This window comes from Gorilla gorilla, chromosome 21 (genome assembly GCF_029281585.2).
Source record: "Gorilla gorilla gorilla isolate KB3781 chromosome 21, NHGRI_mGorGor1-v2.1_pri, whole genome shotgun sequence".
NCBI classification, from domain to species: Eukaryota; Metazoa; Chordata; class Mammalia; order Primates; family Hominidae; genus Gorilla; species Gorilla gorilla.
Genome location: NC_073245.2, coordinates 32,545,254 through 32,555,912, shown reverse-complemented (window position 1 = coordinate 32,555,912; position 10,659 = coordinate 32,545,254). Strand labels below are relative to the sequence as shown.

The window sequence follows — 10,659 nt, the reverse complement described above, 5'->3', positions numbered from 1 at the left end:
CCTCCCCATCGCTCTCCGGTCTCCGGTAACGCTGGCGAGTCCGAGGTTTCTCCTGCAGGCGCCAAGGTCGGCCCCGTCCGGGTGAGCCCGCTGGGCACCGCGCAGAGGAGGGCCGGGCGAACAGGCAGACGGCCTTGGGTCAAGACTGGGAGCGCGACCCCGCTGCGGTGGGAGCCGGACCCAGGCAGCCACGCCCACCAGTCTTAGTGGGGGACACCAGAGGGGGCTAGAATGGGGGGCGGGATGCTGGTGACACCAGCGGTGGCTAGGATGTGCTGGCACGGCCCTGGAGACACTTTCATCTCATTTAGTGACCTCAGGATTTTCGTTTCGCTCCCTCAGCCTGCACTTTCTCCTCTTCGAGCACTCGTCCACCCTGCTCCAGCCCGAGCTGCACCTTCTCCGACCCGGTATCTCAAAAGGAGCTCGAACTCCTTTTCTTCTGGGGAGGAGAAAGAATGGGTGGCCTCCGCGTCACTCTGTTTCTCCTCCTCAGTCCTGATAGAATCGAAGGGCTGCCCTTGTTCCAGAAACATAATAACTGCTTTCCAGCTGACTCCGATGGGGGCGGGGGGCGGAGTAGTGGAAGCCCATTTTTATTTGAAACCTGTCCCTATATTTTCCTTCCCAGGAACCCCTGGATAAAGACCAGCTCAACCATTGCTGAGAAAACAGACCTAGGCTTCCCAGGGCGGTTAACCCGCCGGCCTCTGGGCAGAGACTGTAAGTTGGGGTCGTGTTTGGGAGACTCGGGACCCTATTTCCAAGGAGAACTGTGGGGGACATGTTTATGTTTGTTGTTTTCAAAATCAAGCAAAGGAAACAACAGCCAATTAAAATGAAATATTTTTATTCCCCTCGCACGTCGTCAGTGATTTGCCCCCAGGGATTCACAATTTTCCCAAGCCTGTTAAAGGGTGACAATGAGTGAGTGCCTCCTGTAATTTAATTTTCCTGTCACACTAAATAGAGCTACATTGTAAACCTTAGATCTACTCTTACTGATAGGATCGCCTTGTTTTGCCATTTGCACCATAAAGACCCCCAAAAGGGACACTGTATTGTGACCTCTACTCTTGAATTATTCAAGAACTTAATGACATTTTCCATTTTAAAAAGGGAACTAATTGCCATTGATGCAAAGCATGTGACCTTCTGCGGGTACCCAGTATGAGAATGTAACCATCTGTATGTGCATAGAAGGCTGAAGAAGGCGGGCACAAACAGGAAAAACACGTGCAATCCTAACGAGCTCAAAATGGACACTGGAATCAAGCGTAGGGTTTAATTTCACCCCAAACCGTGACACATAGCTCCACAAAATTCCCTTCACCAGACCTAAAGTCTGCATAAAACCTCGCATCAATTCAGGCTTGTTTTGGGGGACATGACATGACTTTTTAGCTAGGACTGGAACATTAAAAATTTTGAAAGCCAGTATGCCTTTATAAATGTAAAATCACTTTGATGTCAAGCAAAATATCTAATAATTTGCCGCTCTTCTTTTGTGGCTCTTTAAAATTATTTATTTACTCAAAAAGGAAAAGAAAACCCCATAAATTGGGATGGAACCGCATACCAGTATTTGCTGTTTGAATCAGTCTTGAGTTTCTAGGAAAGCCGTTATTGAAATTCTTCGCTAACTAGAATTATCTCACTTCAAATTACTTGGAAATGGATGCTTATCTTTTTTTTTTTTCAAAGAAAAGACAAAACAAAATAAAACAACAACAAAAAACTCCCAGTGTGTTTCCTACTCTTCTTTTTCTTGGAGAAAAGCAAAGGGAGAGAAATGGACTTCACCAGTGGTCTTTGGCTTCATCAGTTCACAGGTCAGTGTGCAGAGATTCTGGGATGCTGTTCCTGGTTTATCTGAGTCAGTCCACAGCAGGTATTAACCACTTTTAAAGTGCAAGTGGCATCAGGATGTTGGTAGCAAAGCACTTTCTTGTGCTGGGCTGCAGATGCTTCTTTTGAACTTTGAGTGATGCTTGGGACAAGGAATGGTCATTTCTTCAGGGAACAGACAGCTCCTTTTAGAAGGAAGCTCTCATAAACTACCCCCTCCCCACTGGCTTCATTGAGAACTAAGTATCCTTTCTGTGTTTGACTGTGAATCCACATCTCTGTCTTGTAGAATTTCTGGAAAAGGAAAATAAAGTACATTTGAACACCTAACTCAACTTTTATAAACACCATGTTATATCAACATGTTTGACACAACTGGTGCTGGTGCAGCCGGAAGTTGTACAAAACAGAATGCCTGACACTCCCTCTGTTGAAGTGTATCAAATGCTATTTTAAAGGGAATTGCCATAATACTGTTATTACCCCAGTTATGTAACAGAGCAACTGTTTTCATATTTCTCTAAAACGAACCTGTTTCCCTCCCTGGTATCATGTGCTTTTGAGTTCTGTGACATGGTAGGAGAAATGCAGAAAAGATACATAGTTCTCATTGTTAAATAATGAAGACATATTTAATAAATATATTTGAGACATTTTCAAGTCAAGAAAAACAGGGATATGTATGAGAGGAGTGTCCAGCCACCTTCTTGCATGTCCCCTGTGATAAAAGCAATGCTTTATGAGTCAAATGTTAATTTAGGTTTAGAGATTTTTCACTTAGTTTTCTGCATTTAAAACATTTTATAACAATTTGAGATAGACTGTAAGACAGAATAAATGATAAACGTCTCTTATAGCATTCTGTAGTGTTATAATCCAGGAATTTCATCACAGTGACAGTATACTTTCAAAATGAAATTTTAATTCACTGTTCAAGTTGTCATCATGGATAAATGACAGTCATGTTTCTTTTCATTTTAAAAAACAACTATCTTGATCAGGGAGCACTTGAAGGACTAAGTACTGTGGAGATCTTGGTGTCTTTAGGGTAGAGCAAAGTCCTCTTCTGGCCCCATTCCGAGATCTCATCCTCTTCTGAATGGATATCTGTGTTGGTAATCTGGAACACCACGGGGAGGGATTTTATCGTCACTGAGTTCCAGTGAATGCTTCTAGAAGACTTGCAGGAGATTCTGATTGAGTACTATGTTTCACCCAATTCCTGTTCGCCCTCTTTACCTCCAATATAAAAACAACTTTGGAAAGCATTCCCATTTGGCCTTTGTAAAAGGGTAAGTGAAATACCTATCTCATTTTAGTTCACCTGTAAAATGGGTTTCTCATTTCTCGATCAAGCCTAGTGTGAAGGGACGCATTGGACTTTAAATTGTTTTATACCCTTCATCTATTTTTTTTAAAGATCTGAACTGTTGATGTACAGTTTTTAAAATGCTAGAGCTAGCAAAAGTTGACAACTTTCCATCTGATTGTATTTATTGAAACGTGCATCTACATATATTTACTGGACTTCTTAGTGTACATTTTTCTTCCTCTAGGAAATGGCATCAAGATGGTTCAACTAAGACATGATCACTAAAAACATTATAATAATACCTTTTTGAAAACCTCAGTTTCTCCTGTTTACTAAATATTTATTTCATCAACATGGGCTGCGTTCCACTGTGTCAGGATTCTGCATGTGGGTGGAGCACTGTTCCAGCCTGAGAAGATGGTTCTGAGGCCACTTAGCAAGACATTTTCCAGCATGAGCAGGTTTCTCTGTGGAAATAGTGACACCTGTTCTGGTGTGTTGTCTTTCCTCAGGGAACTTAAGGGGTACAAAGCTCCTGAAAATGTTCTTTATGCTGGTTGAAGCTCTTATGTCGCTGTACTGATTCCCTACGATGCAGATTTGAATCACAGAGCAATTAAAATATGGATCAAATAAGGCTGGGGTTCACCAAGGCTGAAAGCTGTAGCCATTCAAGGCATCATTTCTGTCATGAAAATATAGGACCTTTTCAAAACATGCCTTCAGGAAGGTGTTCCCTTTTCAAACAAAAGTCTAATGACTGCATAACTCTTCTTGACCACATCTTACACTTTCTCTAGACTTGCTTGTTTACAGCTACTGGAACAAAAAGATGAAATGAATAAAGCACACTGATTGTCCTAAGAGTCTTCTGTGACTAAAAGCACATGAGCTTCTCCCCAGGCTGAGCTTTGACCCTCCCAAACATTTCCCCAAAGGCCATGACACTGCATCAGATTGCTCCTGGACACTTTCCTCAGAGTTTTCAACAAATATAAACTGAGGAATGGAGCACAGCACCAGATTTGCTAATCAAGAGGCAATGGTCCCAGTCCAAATGGGTGCTGTGTGTGAATACAGAGCCCAGGAGAAGGGAAGGAGGTGTGTGAACATCAGGAATTGCAAAATCTTGCTGAACCAATAGGCCAACAGCCATTAACATTTGTCAATGCAAATATCCTAAAATATACAAGTGTGGAGTTGTCCTGCCCTAAGAGCTGAAGCTGTGACAATCACGCTGCCATGGTAGATATTTAAGCTCCCCTGAGGTTACTGAATCTAACAATGAATAAGCAAGGAAGAGTAGCTAATTTTTGGAAATCTCTTTCTATGACCGGAAAATATTCACAAACTCAGAGTGATTGTTTGGGGTGAAAGATGGTCCCATGCCTTGTGGGCCTCTCTTTGCTATCTATACAACGTTGGAAATGAACCCCTCCCTTACAGGAAGGTGAATAGCAACCAAAGTGAGCCCACCCTGGGAGGGCAGAGTGGGTGTACTTTCCTCAAAGAGCCCTGAACACAACAGGGCACACAAACAGCCACAGCACCCTCAACAATGCCCCACCATCTGCCCACCAGGGCACACAGATTCACGCAGATTCAGTGACACATTCCAAAAAAAGGGAATTAGGGAGGACCCATGGCATGGCCAATGGGGAGAGAGCTTTACTACTTTTAGCGCCATTGCTAATTATTGGAGCAAAGAAAAGCATACAAGGAATGGAACCCAACCTGTTTAAAGTAATAAATGTCAACCCTAAAGTGCGTGGAACCATCTCTCCTTCCCTTTTGAGGACTGTGTGCTTCACAAGCTGGGCATTTGCTGCATGGGGTTTTCTAATGTAATGTGAATTTTCAATGTGCTTTGTCTCTGTAGAGTGGCTTTAAAAAGCTCTTGAAGTCCTCAGCTTTAAATCCATGCTAATAGGGGAAGTCTTTTTTTTTTTTTTTTGGAGGTGAGGAGCTTTGGTTGGGAGAAACATTGACCCAGACTGCACTCTGGGTAAACTAGGGCAAAAGACCTGATATCGTCTGCAGGGTACTTATTAACCACTGTTCATTTGCAGGATCAATATTTCCAGCAAAGGAGTCAACACTCAAGATACACTGCTACGTCTCACTTTTTCCTTGACACAACAATTTATTTTATAAATGCATCTGCTGGAGAAGAAAAGGCAGTACCAAGGATTGTGTCTTTTATCTCCAGGATATGCAAAGCGCATTTATTTTCAGCTTTTATCTCTGGAATTGTATGTTGATCCCATACATATAGATTGATTTTGTTCAGGTAGATAATGAAAAGTCAAGTGGAAAATTACACAATGGCATTCACGATCCTAGTCTTATATCGGTATATAAATTGGTTTATTATTTCATTCTATTAAAGAGGCTTTTTTTTGGTACCAGAAAAACTTCAAAATGCATTGTGTTGTCAGCCTCACTGAATTTTCTTTTGGAGGAGGAGGTGGGGAGGGGAAGCCAAAGCCCTGATTTCTCCTGCTCCTTTTGCTAATTGTATTGGCTAAATGAGCTTTCACAGAGGGGGGTCCTGGCTGCTTTTTGCTCTCCCCCAGCCCGCTTGTAGGTTGCACACAGGGCTTCTATAACTCTTTCTGACTCAGGACAAAGATATCCGCCGTGCACACCCTGTGACATAGGTGGATATTTATTTCATCCCAGGCAATTCTAAATTTTGTCATGATGACTGAAAGAGGCAATCCCCTCCTGAGCATTAAGAGGCCAGGGGTGAGAAGGTGGCAGCATAGAAAAGCCACCACCCAGAGACAGCTTGGAGACATGATCCTGGAGGAAATGTTATTAATAAACATCTTTTGGACATTTGGTAGCCCGTGGAGCTTGCTCCAGCTTAAAGCAATTAATTCAGGACACTGACATAAACTCTCCAGATCTTTGACAGCTTGGAGCCGAAATAAAAATGCTAGTTCTCCGGGGAAGAGAAGAGGATGGCTAGCCCTTTTCTGGACTGTTTGCTTATAGGCCCAGAGAGCAACGTTCCTTGCAGAATGAAATGCAAGGGCACAAACAATGTACCAGGGAGAGAATAGAAGATGGGAATGAACAGTTTGAACTATTTGCTCAGCAGAAGGGCACCACAATGCTGGGGTAGTGGTTTTCCCATGCGTCCACTGTCCCTTCTTTGGGATCTTTTGTTGTCCCCTGTCTCCTTTGGCCAGATAAGAGCACAGCTGCAGCATTGCAGCTAACAAGTAGGCCGTACTTATCCCCCTAAATCTCGGGGTGCCTTTACTGTAACAAGTTATGCTCGGCTCTCTTATTTTACAAGACGATGGTGAGGGAGAGAATGGAAGAACAGAGGGGGCGGGCGTGTAGGACACTGACACTGCCTATGTCTGATTTCTCTTTCTTTCTTTCTTTCTTTCTTTCTTTCTTTCTTTCTTTCTTTCTTTTTTCTTTCTTGCAAACTGTGATAGGATGCAATCTTTGTGGGGCATTGAAATGGAAGGGTTCATTGATGTGTATTGCTTGCCAAGCCAAAATGTTGCCTTTTGGGGAAAAGGGAGAGAGGTGTTCATGGAGTGCAGGGAAAGGAGGTTTTGGGGCAGAGATTTTGATTTAAAATAACCAGACTTCTTCTGGCTGCTGAAAAGAAGCAGTTTTAAATTGTCAATTTTAAAACTGTGTTCAGTTATGATTTGCCACTTCTGAATATTATTTTGGATTTCCCCTTTCATGCTTACTTTGTTCAGAATCCTAATGAATAGAGGTTGCTGGACTCAGGGTAAAAGCAGGATGAACTAGAGATGGGACATACAAGGTACTTTTGTAATTGCCATAGATTACACCTATAATCAGAGTAAATGTCATCAACAAATAATCAAAATATTTTTTACATTTGTTCTTCTAAAATCAGAGCCTATTTTAAATATAAAAGAAAGTAGATGTGATAATAATATAAACTACAATTACATTAAGTTGATATTAAAGTCAAAATCTAACATAGATTTGCACTGTTGGGTGTGTGTTCCGAATCAGTGGGTTTTTCCACTGATGTTGATTTCGGGAGCCAGGCTTCAATGTTTAATTCTATTGTAATGTGGTTATTTAGCCTGAATGGTTTTATAAGGTGAAAAGGCAAAAAATTTAATTCCGAAGAAAACTAGTGTTTTACTATGACTGTGTTAAACATTTCCGAAGCCCACCTGTGGGAAATGCAAAGTTTTAATGCCGTGTGTTTTTTTGTTTTTGTATTTTGTCTCATCGACGAAACTGGCAGAAAACAACGCTTTCGTATATTTTTCCTGCTGGGTGGTCAGAAGGAAAGGCCGTGAAGCTAAAGGTCTCCCACTGAGAGGCTGTTCTGCAAACAGCCGACCTCACGTGCCGCCGCCAGAGAAGAGAGCACCTGTTCATCTCGGCTCACTGTGAGGCTGAGCTCAGCGCTGGCAGGCGAGGGGCCGCAAGCATCCCCCACAGCCACCGAGAGGGCATCCCTGCAGGGAAATCATATCCGACATGCCTGTGCCCACACCAGACTTAAGACTGCCTCTAAAATGTCCATGAAGCCATTGTCCAGTAGAGCTGTTAGTTTTAACACCAGTGAGTATTACCTTTGGTTAAAAGGATGCATGTGTATAGGTGTATGTGTGTGCGTGTGTGTTTGTGTTTTTGGACTTGTGTGGAGAATGAAGAAAGGGTTCCATTTAGGCATTTGCAAATATTCGATGGCATCGTGAAAAGACAAAAAAAAATCCTATAAAATATATCATATTTTGCTATGATTTTGTGTGTACATGTAATAAAATTATTAAGTATAAATTGTTCTGTATTTCTTTGCAAGCATAAATTCTAAAATTTTGTATTTAGTACAGAATAATTCGTATCACATAATAAGGGAAAAATACATTTTTTTTTTCCTGATTAGGTGCTTAGACTAAATGTATCTGGTTTTTTGGGGAACTGAGGCCAAGATGGAAATTGTAGTCTGCCTGGGTGAACATAATTCCTTTCTCTAATTCTTGACATAGAGAAAAACTTGCCCAGGGAAATTTTTCCATTATGGCATTTTAGCATTAATCTGAAAATCATGGGGAATCACTGTGGATAACTCAGGGAAATAAGTGGAACTCTTCTTCCATTAAAAGAATTTCCTGACTTTGAGGCTATGCATTTCCACAACATGGGAAATGGGTTTTTATTTCCAATTTCTGCAAAGAGTACACATGCCACTGGTATCCATACAAAGCCCCACGTGTTGGGAGGCCACTGAGGGAGGAGCAGAGCTCCAGCGAGGGCAAATGCACGAATAACAAATCAAGTTTAAAGACCGTGGTCAAATGCAAGGAGCAAATGATACTGATCTTATATGTTAGGGGCTTGGACATCACACCAGCTGCCACGGAGTTTGATTAATGAGGCATTAAGGAGATGGAGTGACACTTACAGCTAGTTACTTATGGTGCTAATTTCAAAACACTTTGCAATAGACAAAGAGACTCGGCTCATAATGCAAAGTAATTTGTAGTGTGTTCCTGGTGAATGCATTTAGCGAAGCAAATATAGTTATGCGGAATTTAAATTAAGGTTGACACTAATGTAAACAGAGCCCATGAACCACTGTCCAATAATTTGATGAGGACACAGGTTTTAATCAAGCCTCTTCCACTAAAATAGCAATTTAACTCCCTATCATTTAAACTGGATAAAACGCTTAAGCCGTAAAGGTTGGGGGGAAAAATAGAAATTTACTTGAAAAGGAAAATGAAACAGAGTATCTCTGGGGGAAACCTTGACTATGTTTTGACGCAACTGGGATATACATGTCGATTTAAATGCCAGGTCGATTTCAAGGCCAGATTCCAGGTATTGGAAGGCATTTGCTATGTATCTTTTCTGTTGTTGTAAAGTTATGGTTGAACACATTCTGGTTGTATTGATCTCAGAGTAAAAATGCTCCTAGTAATAAGAAAGTGGGGATTCTGATCCCGAGGACCCAGAATCATTTATGTATTAAAGGAAGAAATCTACCTGCTTCCCCCTGCAACCAATTTCTATTTGAACTAAAAAAATTCAAAATTGGGGGAATATGAGGAAGGAGTGTGGGCCTGGTTAGAGACCCTGGCCAGCCATCGGAGAGGTCAGCTTTTCTAGAGGGTACCACATCCGCACATGGCTTTGTTCGGGTTTGCTTGTTTATTTCCCTTACTCAGATTCAATGGGGAGGGGGTCATCCCAGTCATTAACATTAATTAAAATGCCAGTAGCCTAGGTTCCAGGGCCTGGGAGGCCTTGTATATGGGAAACAAAACCAAACAAAATAGCAATTTATTCTGCCCTGCTCTTGGAGGGAAAACAAGGGGTAGTTTGGCGGCACTTCCTGGGGCTCCGGACTTTACAGCAAAAGAGCAGGAAGGTAAGGGAAATCAACCCTGAATTCTCCGAATTATGACCCTGCCTTCTCCAACCATATTCATGATGTATCTTCTAAGGAAAGGAATTTGTCCAATGAGGTGTTTTTAATACCTATTCCGAAGAAAGGACCGAGAACAATTTGGGAAGGAAAAAACGCTGTAAATGTAAAGTGCTCTGAAAATGCTCTTAGCAGTAATATTAATGGTCACCCAATTTAAGGACTTAGAGTCAGGAATGGAAGGGAAAGGGGAAGCTGGAGACTTTGACATTGGGGGGATGAAGGGGGGCCACCATGAACTGACAACTGATTATGAACTAGGCACCACGGGCACAATTAGGAAGAGGGTCTCAAACAAAAGCAAATGGAGCCCATGGAGGTTAAATTACGTTCCTAAGGCCACACAGACTTTGCAGGCTGGGCCAGACTGCTCAGATTGGCTCGGTCCGTCTTAGAAAAGACGCCCTGTTCTCTCAGTCCCCGTTACCATGTGGCACTTCCATCATGCTGCTTTGGGAAGCCTCCACTCCACGTCTGGCAGGAAAACAACATCTGAAACTCCCATCCTGCAAACATGCAAAAGAGGGGAAGGGGCATTTGCTACTCCAGCCCTTCGGAAGTTAGAGGAAATGATTGGAAAGTCATCGACTTTCATCACAGCTGCAAGGACAGCAATCCCAAAAACAGTGATTCTGCATGGCTCTTTGTTTCTATAAAAAGACAGACCCTTGACATCTGAACATCGGGCCTTACAGGCAGAGGGGAGAGAAGCCCAGCCAGGGCTGCCTTAGGAGACACAGCTGGCAGGTAGGCTCCTGCTCCCTTCTGCTAGACAAGAAGGAGCAAAGAGGATGGAGGGTAGTAGGGATGGCAGGGCCGGTGTGAGAACAGAGTGTGCAGGCCAAACTTGGAATGTCAGGGCATCTTCCAGAATGATGAGTATATGTGTTTTTAAGAAGAAAGAAAAGATTTGTTGGGTGATGACTTTGGGGACCCGACTTTGGGGACCCCCCAGGCTTAGGTTCCTCTAGTCTCACCTGGCATCCCTGCTGTGGCCATGGGGAACGGTACCCTTGGCCAAGAAGCACTTGTCATTGACATAGAATTT

General features: G+C 42.6%; 1 long non-coding RNA gene across 2 annotated transcripts; it reads left to right on the top strand.

Moving 5' to 3' along the window:
* The first annotated feature begins 598 nt into the window (after positions 1-598).
* On the top strand, positions 599-7,930 carry LOC129529049 (uncharacterized). 2 transcript variants are annotated; one of them, XR_010132272.1, is made up of 3 exons: positions 599-723; positions 1,705-1,832; positions 7,419-7,930. It is a non-coding gene; the product is annotated as an uncharacterized lncRNA (long non-coding RNA). The 2 variants fall into 2 exon arrangements; XR_008674426.2 differs by lacking the exon at positions 7,419-7,930 and adding an exon at positions 2,850-4,020.
* The last annotated feature ends 2,729 nt before the right edge of the window (positions 7,931-10,659 follow it).